Genomic DNA, 14,447 nt, shown 5'->3' on the forward strand with positions numbered 1-14,447 from the left:
ATATTTTACCATGATAGAATTTACCATTCTAGGTCATACTTTCATATTATTAAATGGAAACTTACCATTCTCTGAGATATTTTCATATTCTCTACCATATTTTGATATGTAATTAGTTGGTTTTAGCCATTGCAATTTTTTAACCTAAAGTTTACTATATATTTTTTTATCTAAAAATTAATGTTTATTTTTTATTTTTTTAATATGTAATTATTGGTTATTATATTTTAATATAGAATTAGTTGTTATAGTTTTTTTTTAATATGAAATTTTTAGTTTCTATATTTTAATATAGAGTTACTCGTTTGTAGCAATATAGAGTTTACTATTTTATAATTTTTTTATATAAAATTTATTATTTGTTTTAATATGAAATTTTTGGTTATCAAATTTTAATATAAAATTAGTTTTAGTTGTTTTTAACAGTTGCAATTTTTTTATATAAACTTTATTATGTTTATAACTTTTTTTTTGATATATTTTTTTTTTTTCTGAAATTTTTTGTTATCATATCTTAATATAGAATTAATTGTCAACTGCAATTTTTTTACATACAATTTATTGTTTTTATAATTTTTTTTATCTAAAAATACTTTTTCACTGTTTTTATAATTTTTTATATAAAAATCATTTTTTTTAATATAATTTTTTATTAACCAATAATCCAACTAACATACCAAACAAAGGGAATTGGCTAATTTAAGAATTTTTTTGGCCAACACTGCCTAACTTGGTAACTATGCTCTTAACCAGAGAGAGGTGGGGTATTGTAAAAATTATTTAATAATTTTATATTCAAATCCATTTAAGAATTTGGTATTCAAAATGGTTGCATAAACCATTTAAATCAGGTAACATTTTATATTTTGGATTGTTTTTTTAATTTTTCTATAATTCAATTACATATTAAAAAATCTCAGTTTAACATTATTCTTTGTTAAATCTAAATATATTGGTATGGTTCAAGATACTAAATCCATTTTTACACTAAAAATACAATTTAAACCAAACAACATTACAATGTTACTAAATTTTAGAAAGAAAAAAAACAATTTAAATATATTGGGATTCTTCAAGATATTAAATCTATTTTTACACTAAAAATATAATTTAAATAAAACAACATTGCAATGTCAGCAAATTTTAGAAAATAAAAAACAATCTAAATATTTTGAGATTCTTCAAAATACTAAAATCATTTTTACTCTAAAAATACAATTTAAACAAAACAACATTACACTGTCATCACAATTTAAAAAAAAACAAAATAAACAAATCTCATTAAATTATACAACGTATAAACTACCCAACAACCCACAAACTATAACACATTTCTAGTACATTGATAGCCACTAAATATAGTGTAGAATCATATCAAAATGTTTTATAATTTAAAAAAAATATATCTAATTATTGTAGAAAATTTTGAATAATAATAATAATTATTAAAATATTTATTAAAATCTCTGAGAAATGGTCAAGGGAGACAGCCGGATCCCAGTGCGAAATCCTAGTACTGTACACACAGCTTTGACGGGCTGTCAAAGGTGGTACTAATTGAAAAAATAAAAAATATTCAAAAACATTTGACTCTGTATTTTGTTTTGCTGTGAGAGATATACTTCATTTTATATTTTAGAGCATACTTCATTTTATATTTTGTAGCATTTTACTCTTTTTATGTGGATTTCTGACATGAAAATTCTTTAAAAACATTTTTGACTTTATGTTTTATTTTGTTGTGAAAATTATATTTTATGTCATTTTACTCTTTTTATGTGTATATGTTGACATAAAAATTATTTAAAAACATATTTCGTTCTATATTTTGTTTTGTTGTGAAAAATATATTTTTATGTCATTTTACTCTTTTTATGTGTATATGTTAACATAAAAATTATTTAAAAACATATTTAATTCTATATTTTGTTTTGGTGTATTTTGTTTTGTTGTGAAAAATATACTTTATTTTATATTTTAAGTTTTTTTTAAATGTATATACGCTGACATGTATGGAAGGTATTCACTCTCTCGGCCTAGTTCCCTCCCAGTGGTATTTGTTATTCAAATGGTAAAACCTTTCACTATTAGGTGTTTAGCATTATTTTAATGAACAGTGTTTAGCATTATTTTAATGAACACTTGTTTGGAATTTAAGTATTTTTAGGTTTAAAAAATAAGAAAAATTAGTCTAGCATTATTTTAATGAACACTGGTTTGGAATTACTTGTTTGGAATTTAAGTATTTTTAGGTTAAAAATAAGAAAAATCAGTCTAGCATTATTTTAATGAACACTTGTTTGGAATTTAAGTATTTTTAGGTTTAAAAAATAAGAAAAATCAGTTTGATTGCCTAAATTAAATTAATATTTTTGAATTTTTGATAGATTTATAGTTGAGATGATGGAAGAAAGAGTAAATTAAATAAAAAGGTTATTTTTTAATTAGTATAAATTCATTTTAAATGGAAATATAATGATTGTTAAAGTTATTTTAAATAGAAATATGGTGATTAAAGTTATTTAAAATAATAAAGTGTAATTTTTATTATCATTTATTTTATGTATGTATTAAGAGTATGTGTTTTTTCCAAGAAGGTCAAAGTTCAAATACTAGATGGGTAAAATGTGTATTATTTAATAGATTTTAATAGTGAAATTTGTGTATAGAGATGGGTTTTTTTTCAAAGAGGGTCTCATACACCAATTTAGTGTCTACTTTGGCCATCACCTTCAAATTAGATTTAGATTATTATTATTATTATTTTATATTAAATGATAATATATATATTTAGATTATTATTATTATTATTTTATATTAAATGATAATATATATATATATATATATTATATATATATATATAAATTATTAAAATTAAAATTAAAAATTTTATTATTTTTAATTCTTTCATATTAAATTTGATCCCTTAAATGCTTGATAGATATGGGTTTAAGATGAATTTACAATGTTTTTTTTTTTTTTTTTTTGGTCATATACATATGTACATTCTTAGGTATTTAATTTTTTGTTTATTTATTTTTTTGTTATCACATAATGTAATGTTATGTGACAAGATCTCCCCCATACTCGATTATACAACACTTTGCCACTTTCAAGTCAAATATACCAACATAAATTCATCTTAACCCCACATCTATGAAGCTCCTTGAGTGATCAAATTCATTGAGTTGCAATTCTCTTTTAGAGTGTAAAACTTAAAAATTTGCTCCAAAAGAAATCTCTCTCTCTCTCTCTCTCGCTCGCTCTCCCACTCTCTCGTTCGCTCTCTCTCTCTCTCGGATTAGTGATAGCATCACACTAGCATTCTTCGATACAATAGACCTATGCTTAGGCTACTCTCTCTCTCTCTCGTATTAGTGATAGCATCCCACTAGCATTCTTCCATACAATAGACCTATGCTCAGGCTAATAACACAATATATGCATCAAAAATTTACTTTTTATTAGTTTTTGTAATGGAACAAACATTATGTTTTATTATAAGATGGATTTATCTCTCTCTCTCTCTCTCTCATATTAGTGATAGCATCCCACTAGCATTCTTCCATACAATAGACCTATGCTTAGGCTACTCTCTCTCTCTCTCTCTCTCTCTCAGATTAGTGATAGCATCCCACTAGCATTCTTCCATACAATAGACCTATGCTTAGGCTACTCTCTCTCTCTCTCTCGTATTAGTGATAGCATCCCACTAGCATTCTTCCATACAATGGACCTATGCTTAGGCTACTCTCTCTCTCTCTCGTATTAGTCATAGCATCCCACTAGTATTATTCCATACAATAGACCTATGCTCAGGCTAATAACACAATATATGCATCAAAAAATTACTTTTTATTAGTTTTTGTAATGGAACGGACATTATGTTTTATTATAAGATGGATTTATCTCTCTCTCTCTCTCTCTCTCTCTCTCTCTCTCTCTCTCTCGGATTAGTGATAGCATCCCACTAGCATTCTTCCATACAATAGACCTATGCTTAGGCTACTCTCTCTCTCTCTCTCTCTCTCTCTCTCTCTCTCTCTCTCTCTCTCTCTCTCTCTCTCTCTCTCTCTCGTATTAGTGCTAGCATCCCACTAGTATTATTCCATACAATAGACCTATGCTCAGGCTAATAACACAATATATGCATCAAAAAATTACTTTTTATTAGTTTTTGTAATGGAACGGACATTATGTTTTATTATAAGATGGATTTATTAATTTCTAAAATATAATGTTTATGAATATAAACCATTATAAAATGGATCTTAATTTATAACTACTATTTATATTTTATATGTATTTCACATTTCTATATATAAATATATTTTTTATTTTTAATTATATGTTTATTATTTACCATGACCCAAATTTTGTGCATAGTACAATATTCTTAAAGAAATATTTCCCAATTTTAGATAGACTTAAATCCTTTAAAAATTTAAAAAAAAAAATTGATTTTTTATGTTGTTGAATTTCAATAACTAATTTTTTATCTTTTCTTTGCTTCATAATTAAATAATTTTAAAAATATAACTTTAACCTAAAACATTAAAAAACCCTTTACGCATTTCTCATGCCCCGAGAGCACTCCTCAAGTCAAGGTGCATCGAGACCCTTTGAGCATGCAACATCAACGAGGTTCACCGCAATGGCAGTAACCAACTTACGAGTACTTGACTCTCGTACTATGCCTCGAACATTTATACTTCTTATTCACATGTTAGATATACCAGCCTAGATCCATCTAACTTTGGATCTATAATGCGCCGAGAGGGATCGAATCCCTCGAGGTACAAACCTTCTTTTTGGAGTATAGAATTTGAGGAAAGCTTTGCACCTTGAGGGATTCGATCCCTCTCGGTGCATGATAGATCCGAAGTTAGATGGATCTAGGTTGGTTCTAGCTGAGTGCAGCAAAGTCATATTTTTAGATTATCATTATTATGCATATGTTTGAGATAAACTTCATACTTTGAAATTTACATTATGTTTTCTTTGCTTGGCATGACCATATAATTTTGTTATTTAATTTAGTCTATGTTGTTTTCCTTGAATGGTTTGTACATATGTGTTTGGATGTTTTGAGTGGTTTGTGTGTGTCTATGTTTGGATGCTTTGAGTGGTTTGTGTGTTTGTATTTGGATGGTAATGTTTCTGAATGTTACAGTTTTTGTGTTGTATTTCTATATGTGTATTTAATTGTCTATTATTAATTAGTTGGTGATGAAGAAGGACGCCAATCTTCTTAATAGCTTGTAGGAGTATTGATATTATACATCTATTTCATTTAGTTTTAGGTATCATAATTTTTAGGACAAATTAATTCTTAATAATGTCCCTCCACGTATTATTAAATGTAAGAGTAGTTTTAATTTTGAATTTGCTAAGTTACCTCAATATGTTGAGATGATACATATTGTTAATAACTTTAATTATGGAAAATGATGAAATAAAAATTTTGAATGCAAAGTGACAATGTAATAGTGTTGAATAGCAAAAAATGTGAATAATAAGAATTAAAAATAGTCTTCATTGTGATCAATCTCAAACTATTTCTTCTACTATTCTTATTGTCACCCTTGTTAGTTTTGCCATGTTTTCATATCGATTATATGAAAAGTGCAGTTGAAATCGTAAACCATTCAAATATTTAATTCGAGCTACTGCTATAAACATCTTACCTTTTCTATCTTGCTCTCTAATATTAATAGGTTGAATTACTATAACACAAAAATCAATGCACATGTCAATATTTTTTTTTTGTTTACACTAAAATCAATCACATTGTTAATCCAATCACTTTAAAATTAATGTACCATCAAATCAATGCATCGAATGCAAGCAATCAAATAGGATTATAAATAAAAATCTACACGGAAATCAATGCATCTAGTGCAAGCAATCAAATATAATAAAAAAAATCAACATCTACACTGAAATCAATACATCTAGTGCAAGCAATCAAATATAATTAGAAATCAACATCTACATTCAAATCAATGCATCTAGTGCAAACAATCAAATAGAATTAGAAAACATCTACATTAAAATCAATGCATCTAGTGCAAGCTATCAAATATCATTAGAAATCAACATCTACAATGAAATCAATGCATTTAGTGCAAGCAGCCAAATAGGATTATAAATAACCATGTACATTGAAATCAATGCATCTAATGCAAGAAATCAAATGGAATTAGAAAACATCTACACTGAAATCAATGCATCTAGTGCAAGCAATCAAATAAGATTAGAAATCAACATCTACACTGAAATTAATGCATCTAGTGCAAGTAATCAAATATCATTAGAAATCAACATCTACACTTAAATCAATGCATCTAGCGCAATCAATCAAATAGGACTATAGATCACCATGTATGCTAAATTCAATGCATCTAGTGCAAGGAATCTTCTTCCATCTCTCCCTCATCCATCTATATATATATCTTCCTCCATCTCTCCTTCTTTGTATCTCTATCTTGTCCCCAAACATACACACACACTCTCCATCTCTCCCTTGTCACTCCCTCTCTCTCTCTCCACTTCTCTCTCTCTATTTCTTTCTTCTTCCCTTCCTCTCCCCTTCCAACTCTCTCTCTCTCTCTCTCTCTCTCTCTCTCTCTCTCTTTGTACTCCAACCATATCACTTTCTCCCTCCCTCTCTCCTTCTCTCTCTCCTCCTCTCTCCCCCTCCATCTTTGTGTCTCCCTCTCTCCTTCTCTCTCATCATCTCTCCCCCTCCATCTTTGTGTCTCCCTCTCTCTCTCTTAGCCTTCTCTCCCTATCTCACTCCTCTCCTTCTCTCTCTCTTCATTCCTCCTCTCCCCTCTAATTTAGTTTATCTCCTTCAATGCAAGAAATCAAATAGGATTATAAATCACCATCTACACTGGAATCAATGCATCTAGTGCAAGAAACATTCTTCCCTCTCTCCCCCCTCCATCTATATCTATATCTCTCTCTATCTCTCCTTCTTTGTCTCTTTATCTCACACCCCAAAAACACACATGATCTCTCTCTCCCTCTCTCTCCCCCCCTTATTCCCTCTCTTCACATTCTATATATATCTCTATGTCCCTTTATCTCTCTTTTGTCTTTCTATATCACCCCCAAAACATACACACTCTTTCTCCATATATATCTATCTCTCCCTCCCTTTTCCTCTCCCTCACTCTCTCTCTCTTCCCCTTCAATCCCTCTCTCCCCACTTCTATCTCTCTTCCCTCCTGCTCTCCTCTCTCCCTCTCTCTCCATCTCCCTTATCACTCCCTCTCACTCTCTCCACCTTTCTCTCTATGTGTCTTTCTTCTTACCTCTCTCTCTCTCACATTTCCTCACTATCTTCCTTCCTCTCTCTCCCTTTCTCTGCCACCTCCCTCTACCTCTCCCCCTCAACTCTCTCTCTCTCTCTCTCTCTCTCTCTCTCTCTCTCTCTCTTCCCCAACTCTGTCACTATCTCCCTCCCTCTTTCTTTCTCTCTCCTCCTCTCCCCCCCTTTTCTCCATCTCTCCTTCGTTGTCTCTCTATCTCACCCCCAAGCATAAACACTCTCTCTCCATCTCTTCCTTGTCACTCCCTCTCTCTCTCCACTTTTCTCTATCTATGTATTTCTTCTTCCCTCCTTTTCTCTCCTTCCAACTCCATCCTCTCTCCTCCTTTCTCTCACTTTGTCTATCTCTCCACCTCTATCACTCTATGTCTTTGTTCTTCCCTCCCATATATATCTAGAGTTAATATATATCATGATATATTAATATATATTATAATATATAAAAAAATTAATAGTATATTAAATTTAATATTGTATTAATTAAAAGTTATTAAGTTGAATAATATTAATATTATAATATATTAATATTAATATTAGATTTAATAATAATAATAATAATATGTCAATATTAATATTAGATTTAAGGATGTTTTTTACATGGCGTGATAACCAAATTTATAATAAAACTACATCAAATGAATATTTTTGAATATTACAACGTTGACATGGAAATTTTTATGTGTATAGATATTTTATTATATCCATAGGATACGATTTTCATTTTAAATATTTATTTTACAAATAATTAATTAAAAGAAATATTAAAATATTTTAGAACAAGATTTTCGATTATTTGTGTTGAATTAACCTTTTTACTTTGATTTAAGAAATGGTAGTGGATTTAGTAAAGAGTAAAGATGTTTAAAATTTTATCTAATCTGGAATTTTTAATGTGGTAAAAAAAATGTTGAAGGTAAATTTATGATCCATTCAGATTCAACTTATATGATAAAATAAAATACCCATGAGATAATTGTATTGTAATTTTTTTTTATCTAAACACATGAGATAATTGTATTGTAGTTTTTTTTATCTGTATGGTTATTTTGGTTTTTGTTTTGGGCCAACATTATTTTTTTCTATTTTCATTATTATTATTTATTGGAGAGATGAACATAAACATTATTTAGATTATTTAGATTTCTAATTTGCTATTTATTCTTTAGGATTGATTGATTTTTTTCACCTTTGTCCTGAGGATGAACCAGATTAGTTGGTTCGAAACGTCGGCCAAATCCTAATGATGTGATTAATCCGAAAGACATTCTCATTTGCAATATGGATCACAAAAGTATGAGATCTAACAGAATTTAGATTTCTAATTTTTTATTTTTATGTTGGCTAACATTAGCTGAAATTTAACTTTGAGCACAGGCATACTTACAAATCGGGGTCATACTGGGTTGCAAAATGCACCTCTCAACGCAATTATGTTTGGAATCCAACATGCAATCTTAACACAAGATAATGATCAAACTTCAGTTAACACCCACATCCATATACAAGAGTTCACACTTTCACATTATCATTATACTACAATATAATGTCACAATCATACAGTACAATACAAAACTACTCAAAATGTACACCACTTGTAAAGAAAGGAACCCTCAGTCCTTCCTCAAAATTATATTTTAATTGTCTTCAAATTATAATACAATGTTGTGCAAACTTACATAGATTTAGGCCCTCTACCTTCACCCAAAATTTCAACAAGAACAGTCCAATGATTTTCCCAAAACCAAGTCCTAAATATAAAAGCAAAGCACCCTAACTCGTTCCAACCTTCTCTTGCATGAGTCGGACACAAGGCTCCTTGACATAGGTGTGTCAGTTGCTCAATTCAACCTATACTCCTTTAGGCATGCTTATAAGCCTATAACTCGACCTTTAATTCATTCCACTAGCAAATGTGCATGATTGGTTCTCCTCAGTTCAACTCTTCTTTATCTTTTAGGTAGAATAAGTCACATGCATCCTGTGTTCCTTCATTTGGACCTACGACTCACTTTTAAAAGTGGTCGTTCTTGTATCTATTCGTTCCTTGTTTGTTCGGCCTCCTTCTTCCTCAATTTTGTTTATTCCACTTGTTTACTTATACTCGGCCACCATGTGTAGAGCAGTCGAGCAGACTGATTTCGTCTAGCAAGACGACATTCATTCCATCGCAAACTTAGGTGAGAAACCTCAAATTTGGTTGCGTTAACTCATTCCATCTCGTGACCAGTCATTTGGATGTGCTCATTCCATCTCAGGCACCCTTCTTCCACTCCAACTCGGGCCAACTCAGGCACACTCATGTTGACTCAAGCATCGTTGTTCCACTCCAACTTCAGTGCACTTGTGCTGACTTGGGAGTCCTCATTCCACTTTGGCACTCTTGGCTCAATTACAAAAAAAACCCCAAAATGTCGCATAATCATTGCAAATCATGTGATGAAGAGAGTTTGGGGTCATGCGTAAAAAAAATTAATCAATGTTTCGTGCCAAGTATCACATCCCATCATTAGGAGATTCACGGAAGAATCTTTTGATGATGGGTTATGATACTTAGCCCAAAACATTGATTAAAAAAAATTTCACGCGAGACTACAAAGTCTCTTCAATGTAAACCTACGAAAACACAAAAACAAATCATGTGATGCTCACCTTGTCTTGTGATTTCACTCATCCAACGCGTGGTTCTTTTGGGTGCTCAAGTGTGGATGCCTAACATCCTCCCCCACTATAATGATGTTATCATCCTTGACAACAATACCCCCTTAGAAACTCATCCATCACTAAAGGAGTTGCATCCTCAAGAGTACTGCTCATCAACATGACATCTCATATCATCCAACAATCTCCCATATGCATGAATCATGGGAAGACTTCTCATCTCATGGCATTGCATCAATCTTGTGAATTTGTGAATGCTCCTGTACGAATGGCATGTGTTGGATCTGTTGAAAATTGTAACTAGTTTCGGTCTTCATAATTGTCATTTGTGTCATAATGTAATTGTTATATTAAAATAAAGAAAAGAAATTTTATTGTAAAAGAAAATTAACTTATTAAATCATGGGTTTCATGCTTGGATCATTGGTCTATAGGTAAAATGACTTGGTGTGTGCTCTAGGGTTTCTATCTTGAGTCTAAGTCCAAGTCATGATGTAAAAGACCCAAATGGGCTCATGTAATAAGAAAGAAAATATTATTTTGATTTTTAGAAAGGTCAAAGAGACCCCCAAGATCAAGTCGTCCTAGAGAGGCCCCTTCAAGCCCATGAAAATACTATAAACATAAGAAGATTACGACCTATTTTGAAGAACAATAATGCATACTCATCTGATCTTATTTGCAAGAAAGAAAAGAAATGCGAAGAGATGAAAAGAAGGAAATTATCTCAACGAAAAGGGAAGGAACTTAAGCTAAGAAAAGATAATTGAAATCACTCTTCTCTTGATCATTTATACGAGGTTGCAGACACATATAAGAAAGATAAAGTCGCGGACCCATCTAAGAAGGATGAAGTTGCAAATCCATCTAAGAAGGACGAAATTCCGAAGAGCTACATTTTGGTAAGGTCAAACTTGTTGGTGGTCTCATTTTGTGGTGGTTGGATTGATCTTGGGAAGTCTTGTCTTTAGGTCTTGGGTCTTGGAAGTGTCCTTTGAAAATAATTCTATAAAAAGAAGAGATTCATTTGGGTTTTCCTCTCTAGGAGAGGTTTTCCCTGGCTAAGTACCTACATCTGGTTTCCTTTTTGTCCTTTTTTATCTTCATGTTTTGATGGTTGTTTGATGATAAAATAACACAATGATAATAACCAGAAGAAGAATATAACATAAGAAGTAAAAGAACATCACAAGAACCTATCAAGTTAAGAGAAAGTCATTTAATCAACTTCCCTGTGGTTTTCTCAATAGGATCCCCATATGTCATCAAATAATCAGGTAGATAATATTATTATAGCACCAACTCCATAAGAAATCACGTCACCTAAACAAATGAAAACATGTCACATCCTATTGCCATCCCAAAAAACTCCACACATACTCATCATCTCAAATATGCTCATCAAGAAGAACCTATGTTAGGCGCCCAAAAAAACTCAGTGAACTCACCACCCTGAGCAATGAACAATGAGCCCATCTCCAAGAGCTCACGGAGAAGATGAAGTGGGGTAGTCTCGGGGACTATTTCTCCATAGTCCAACTCTACTTCCTGAAAATGTACGTTTCTCTCTTGGATATAATTTATCTAATCCTAGAAATGGCCCTCTTGCTTCTATAATGGCGCCTCCATATATGTCTACAATGTATCTCAATAAAGGTGATAGGAACCTTTCCTACCCTCACTCTGCTCAATCAATCTCTCCAACTCTGGATCCTCAGAGAAACCATATAAATCTATTATCTCTTTATACTCCTCATTTTTCCTACTTATTCATCTATACTAAGGCTCATCATCTTGAACCTCATCCCGAAATGCAAATGAAATCCTTTTGGCTCCATCATCAAGGTGATCCATAATCAATTCACACTTCTCTTCACAAATGTCAACAAAGTCATCAAACTCAAATGTTGAAGACCCAATATCAACCATTTGAGGTCTCCTGGTGATACTTAGAACCATCTCTGTCAAGTCATTCATCATCCTAGTATGTTGTAGAAGAAGAGAGTCCATATGATCCAAACTCGTAAGAATTATGTCATCAAGTTGTCTCTCCTCCACACAAATAAATATCATCCTAGCACCTCCATTTGAAATGGCCTGCGCGGTCTGAACAATCATAGGTTCTTCTTACAAAATAAAGAACAAACGCTCCAAGTGTGGCACAAACAAAACTCTCTCTCCAATCAAGAACTCTTGTCCAAATACAACCTCATAATCATTGGACTAAATGATGGTGGATTCAAGATTACCACTCTAATATCTAATCTTCACTAGAACATCCTAAGAAATCTCCTATCCTCAAAGTTCAGTACTTTGAAGGACACATGGACTAGAACAATTTGCAATCCCAATATCCTTGCTACATCCTCCCTTATGAAGTTGTGAGTAGCATTGTTATCTTTCAAACAACCTGCTAACTCCCATCAACACTTATACTCACATAGTTTAGTTATTTCTTGCTCCGATCATGCTTTGGAGTAGCCTCTTTTGAAGAAGTTGCACCCAAAACCTACATCACTCTTATAAATGGCTTCTTTGTTTGTTACACCACAATTAAATTCTACTTCAACAAACAATTCTTCACCATATGATATTCTTTGCATATCCAACATGAAAGATACTTCTTCTCCTTCCCCAAATCACTCTACATCAGTCCATATTCTTTAGAAGACTTAAGATTTCCCTCTATGTACCTTCTTCTTACCTTTATCGCCACTATAATCTTTCCATTTTGTCTTCCTATTCACATGGAAATCCAGAATCTTATATACTACAATGGTAGCCTTTGCAAGTGTCTAAAAATGTTTCATTCTCACCTTTGTCTATGCCCAAGGATACAATCTCATTATGTAGTTAAAAAACCTATCTCCATCTAACATATCCTTGATCTCCTACATGATACATGCATTCCCTAGCTTAGTCACATTCTAAGTCTGATCCCTTGGTCAAAATTGTGTGTGCAAATATTCCTCCATTTCTTCCCACATAGTGATGTCATCTTAGATGTGACCAGTAATAATCTCCTCTTCCCTAGTCCTCCACCACAACTTCAAATTTCCTATCAATATGTAGCAACAACCCTGGTCTACTTCAACATACAATTCTTCACCATATGATCTTCTCTACATATCCAACATGAAAGATACTTCTTCTACTTCCCCAAATTGCTCTACGTCAGTCCATCTTATTTAGAAGACTTAGGATTTCCCTTTGTCTACCTTCTCCTTGCCTTTATCACCACCCCGGTCTTTCCCTTCCGTATTCCCATTCACATGGAAATCCAAAAGCTTATATACTGCAATGATAGCCTCTCCAAGTGTATGAACATGTTGCATTCTCACCTTTGTCTATGCCCAAGGCTATAATCACATTATGCAGTTAAAAAACCTATCTCCATCTAACATATCCTTGATTTCCAACATGATACCCAAATACTCACAAATGTAAGCTTGTATACTACTAGACTACCTCAAATTCCCTAGAATTAGTCGCACTCCAAGTCTGATCCCTTGGTCCAAACTGTGTGTGCAAAGTTTCCTTCATTGAATCTACCCACATAGTGATGTCATCTGGGATGTGACCTTCAACAATCTCCTCTTCCCTAGTCCTCCACCACAACTTCACATATCCTATCAAATATGTAGTAACAACCCTAATCTTGTCCTCCACTAGGCATGCCCCCAACTATCTAAGATATTTCTCTACACCCCACAAAAATTTCCAATCACCTCAACACACATGGTACAATAAATCAATTTTGGTTCCTTCACCTTCAGCTTAATTTAACTACTGGATGAACCATGTCAAACTTATTTCTTCAATATCACAATTGTCTCTGACTACTCATGGAATATTGACACAGGATCACCAACTTGCGTCTTTAACCAATCCAATATTCGACCATCAAACTCAACTTCATCAAGAACATGATGAATTAATTCAATCAAGCTTGAATCGTGAGCACCACTTCACTCTACTAGTGAACCATTCAACTCAACCTCCATTGTTAAATCTACTCTAAAACCTCCTATCACGTTAGAGATAGTGTGGTGAAGAGAACCAAGCTATCAACAAACTGCTTTAGCTACTATTGTTTCACTTCAACAATCTTCAGCTTTGAAAACACCTTCTGGGGAAGGTGACAGGTTTCACTCTAATACCAACTTCCCTTAGAGCACTCCTTAAGTCAAGGTGCATCAATTCCCTCTAAGAATGCGACACTGGTGAGGTTCATCGCAATGGAAATGACTAACTGACGAGTACTTGACTCTTGGACTATGCCTCTAGAACTTATACTTCTTATTTACGTGTTAGATATATTATGTGTGCAGAATCCAACATGTAATTTTAACACAAGTATAATGCCCGAAATTCAATTAATGCCCACATCCATATACAAGAGTCCACAATTTCACATTATCATTATGCTACAATATAATGTCACAATCAT

Source organism: Pinus tabuliformis, chromosome 7, assembly GCF_031772625.1.
Source record: "Pinus tabuliformis cultivar Carrire ecotype Pingquan chromosome 7, CPIR1, whole genome shotgun sequence".
Classification (NCBI taxonomy): Eukaryota; Viridiplantae; Streptophyta; class Pinopsida; order Pinales; family Pinaceae; genus Pinus; species Pinus tabuliformis.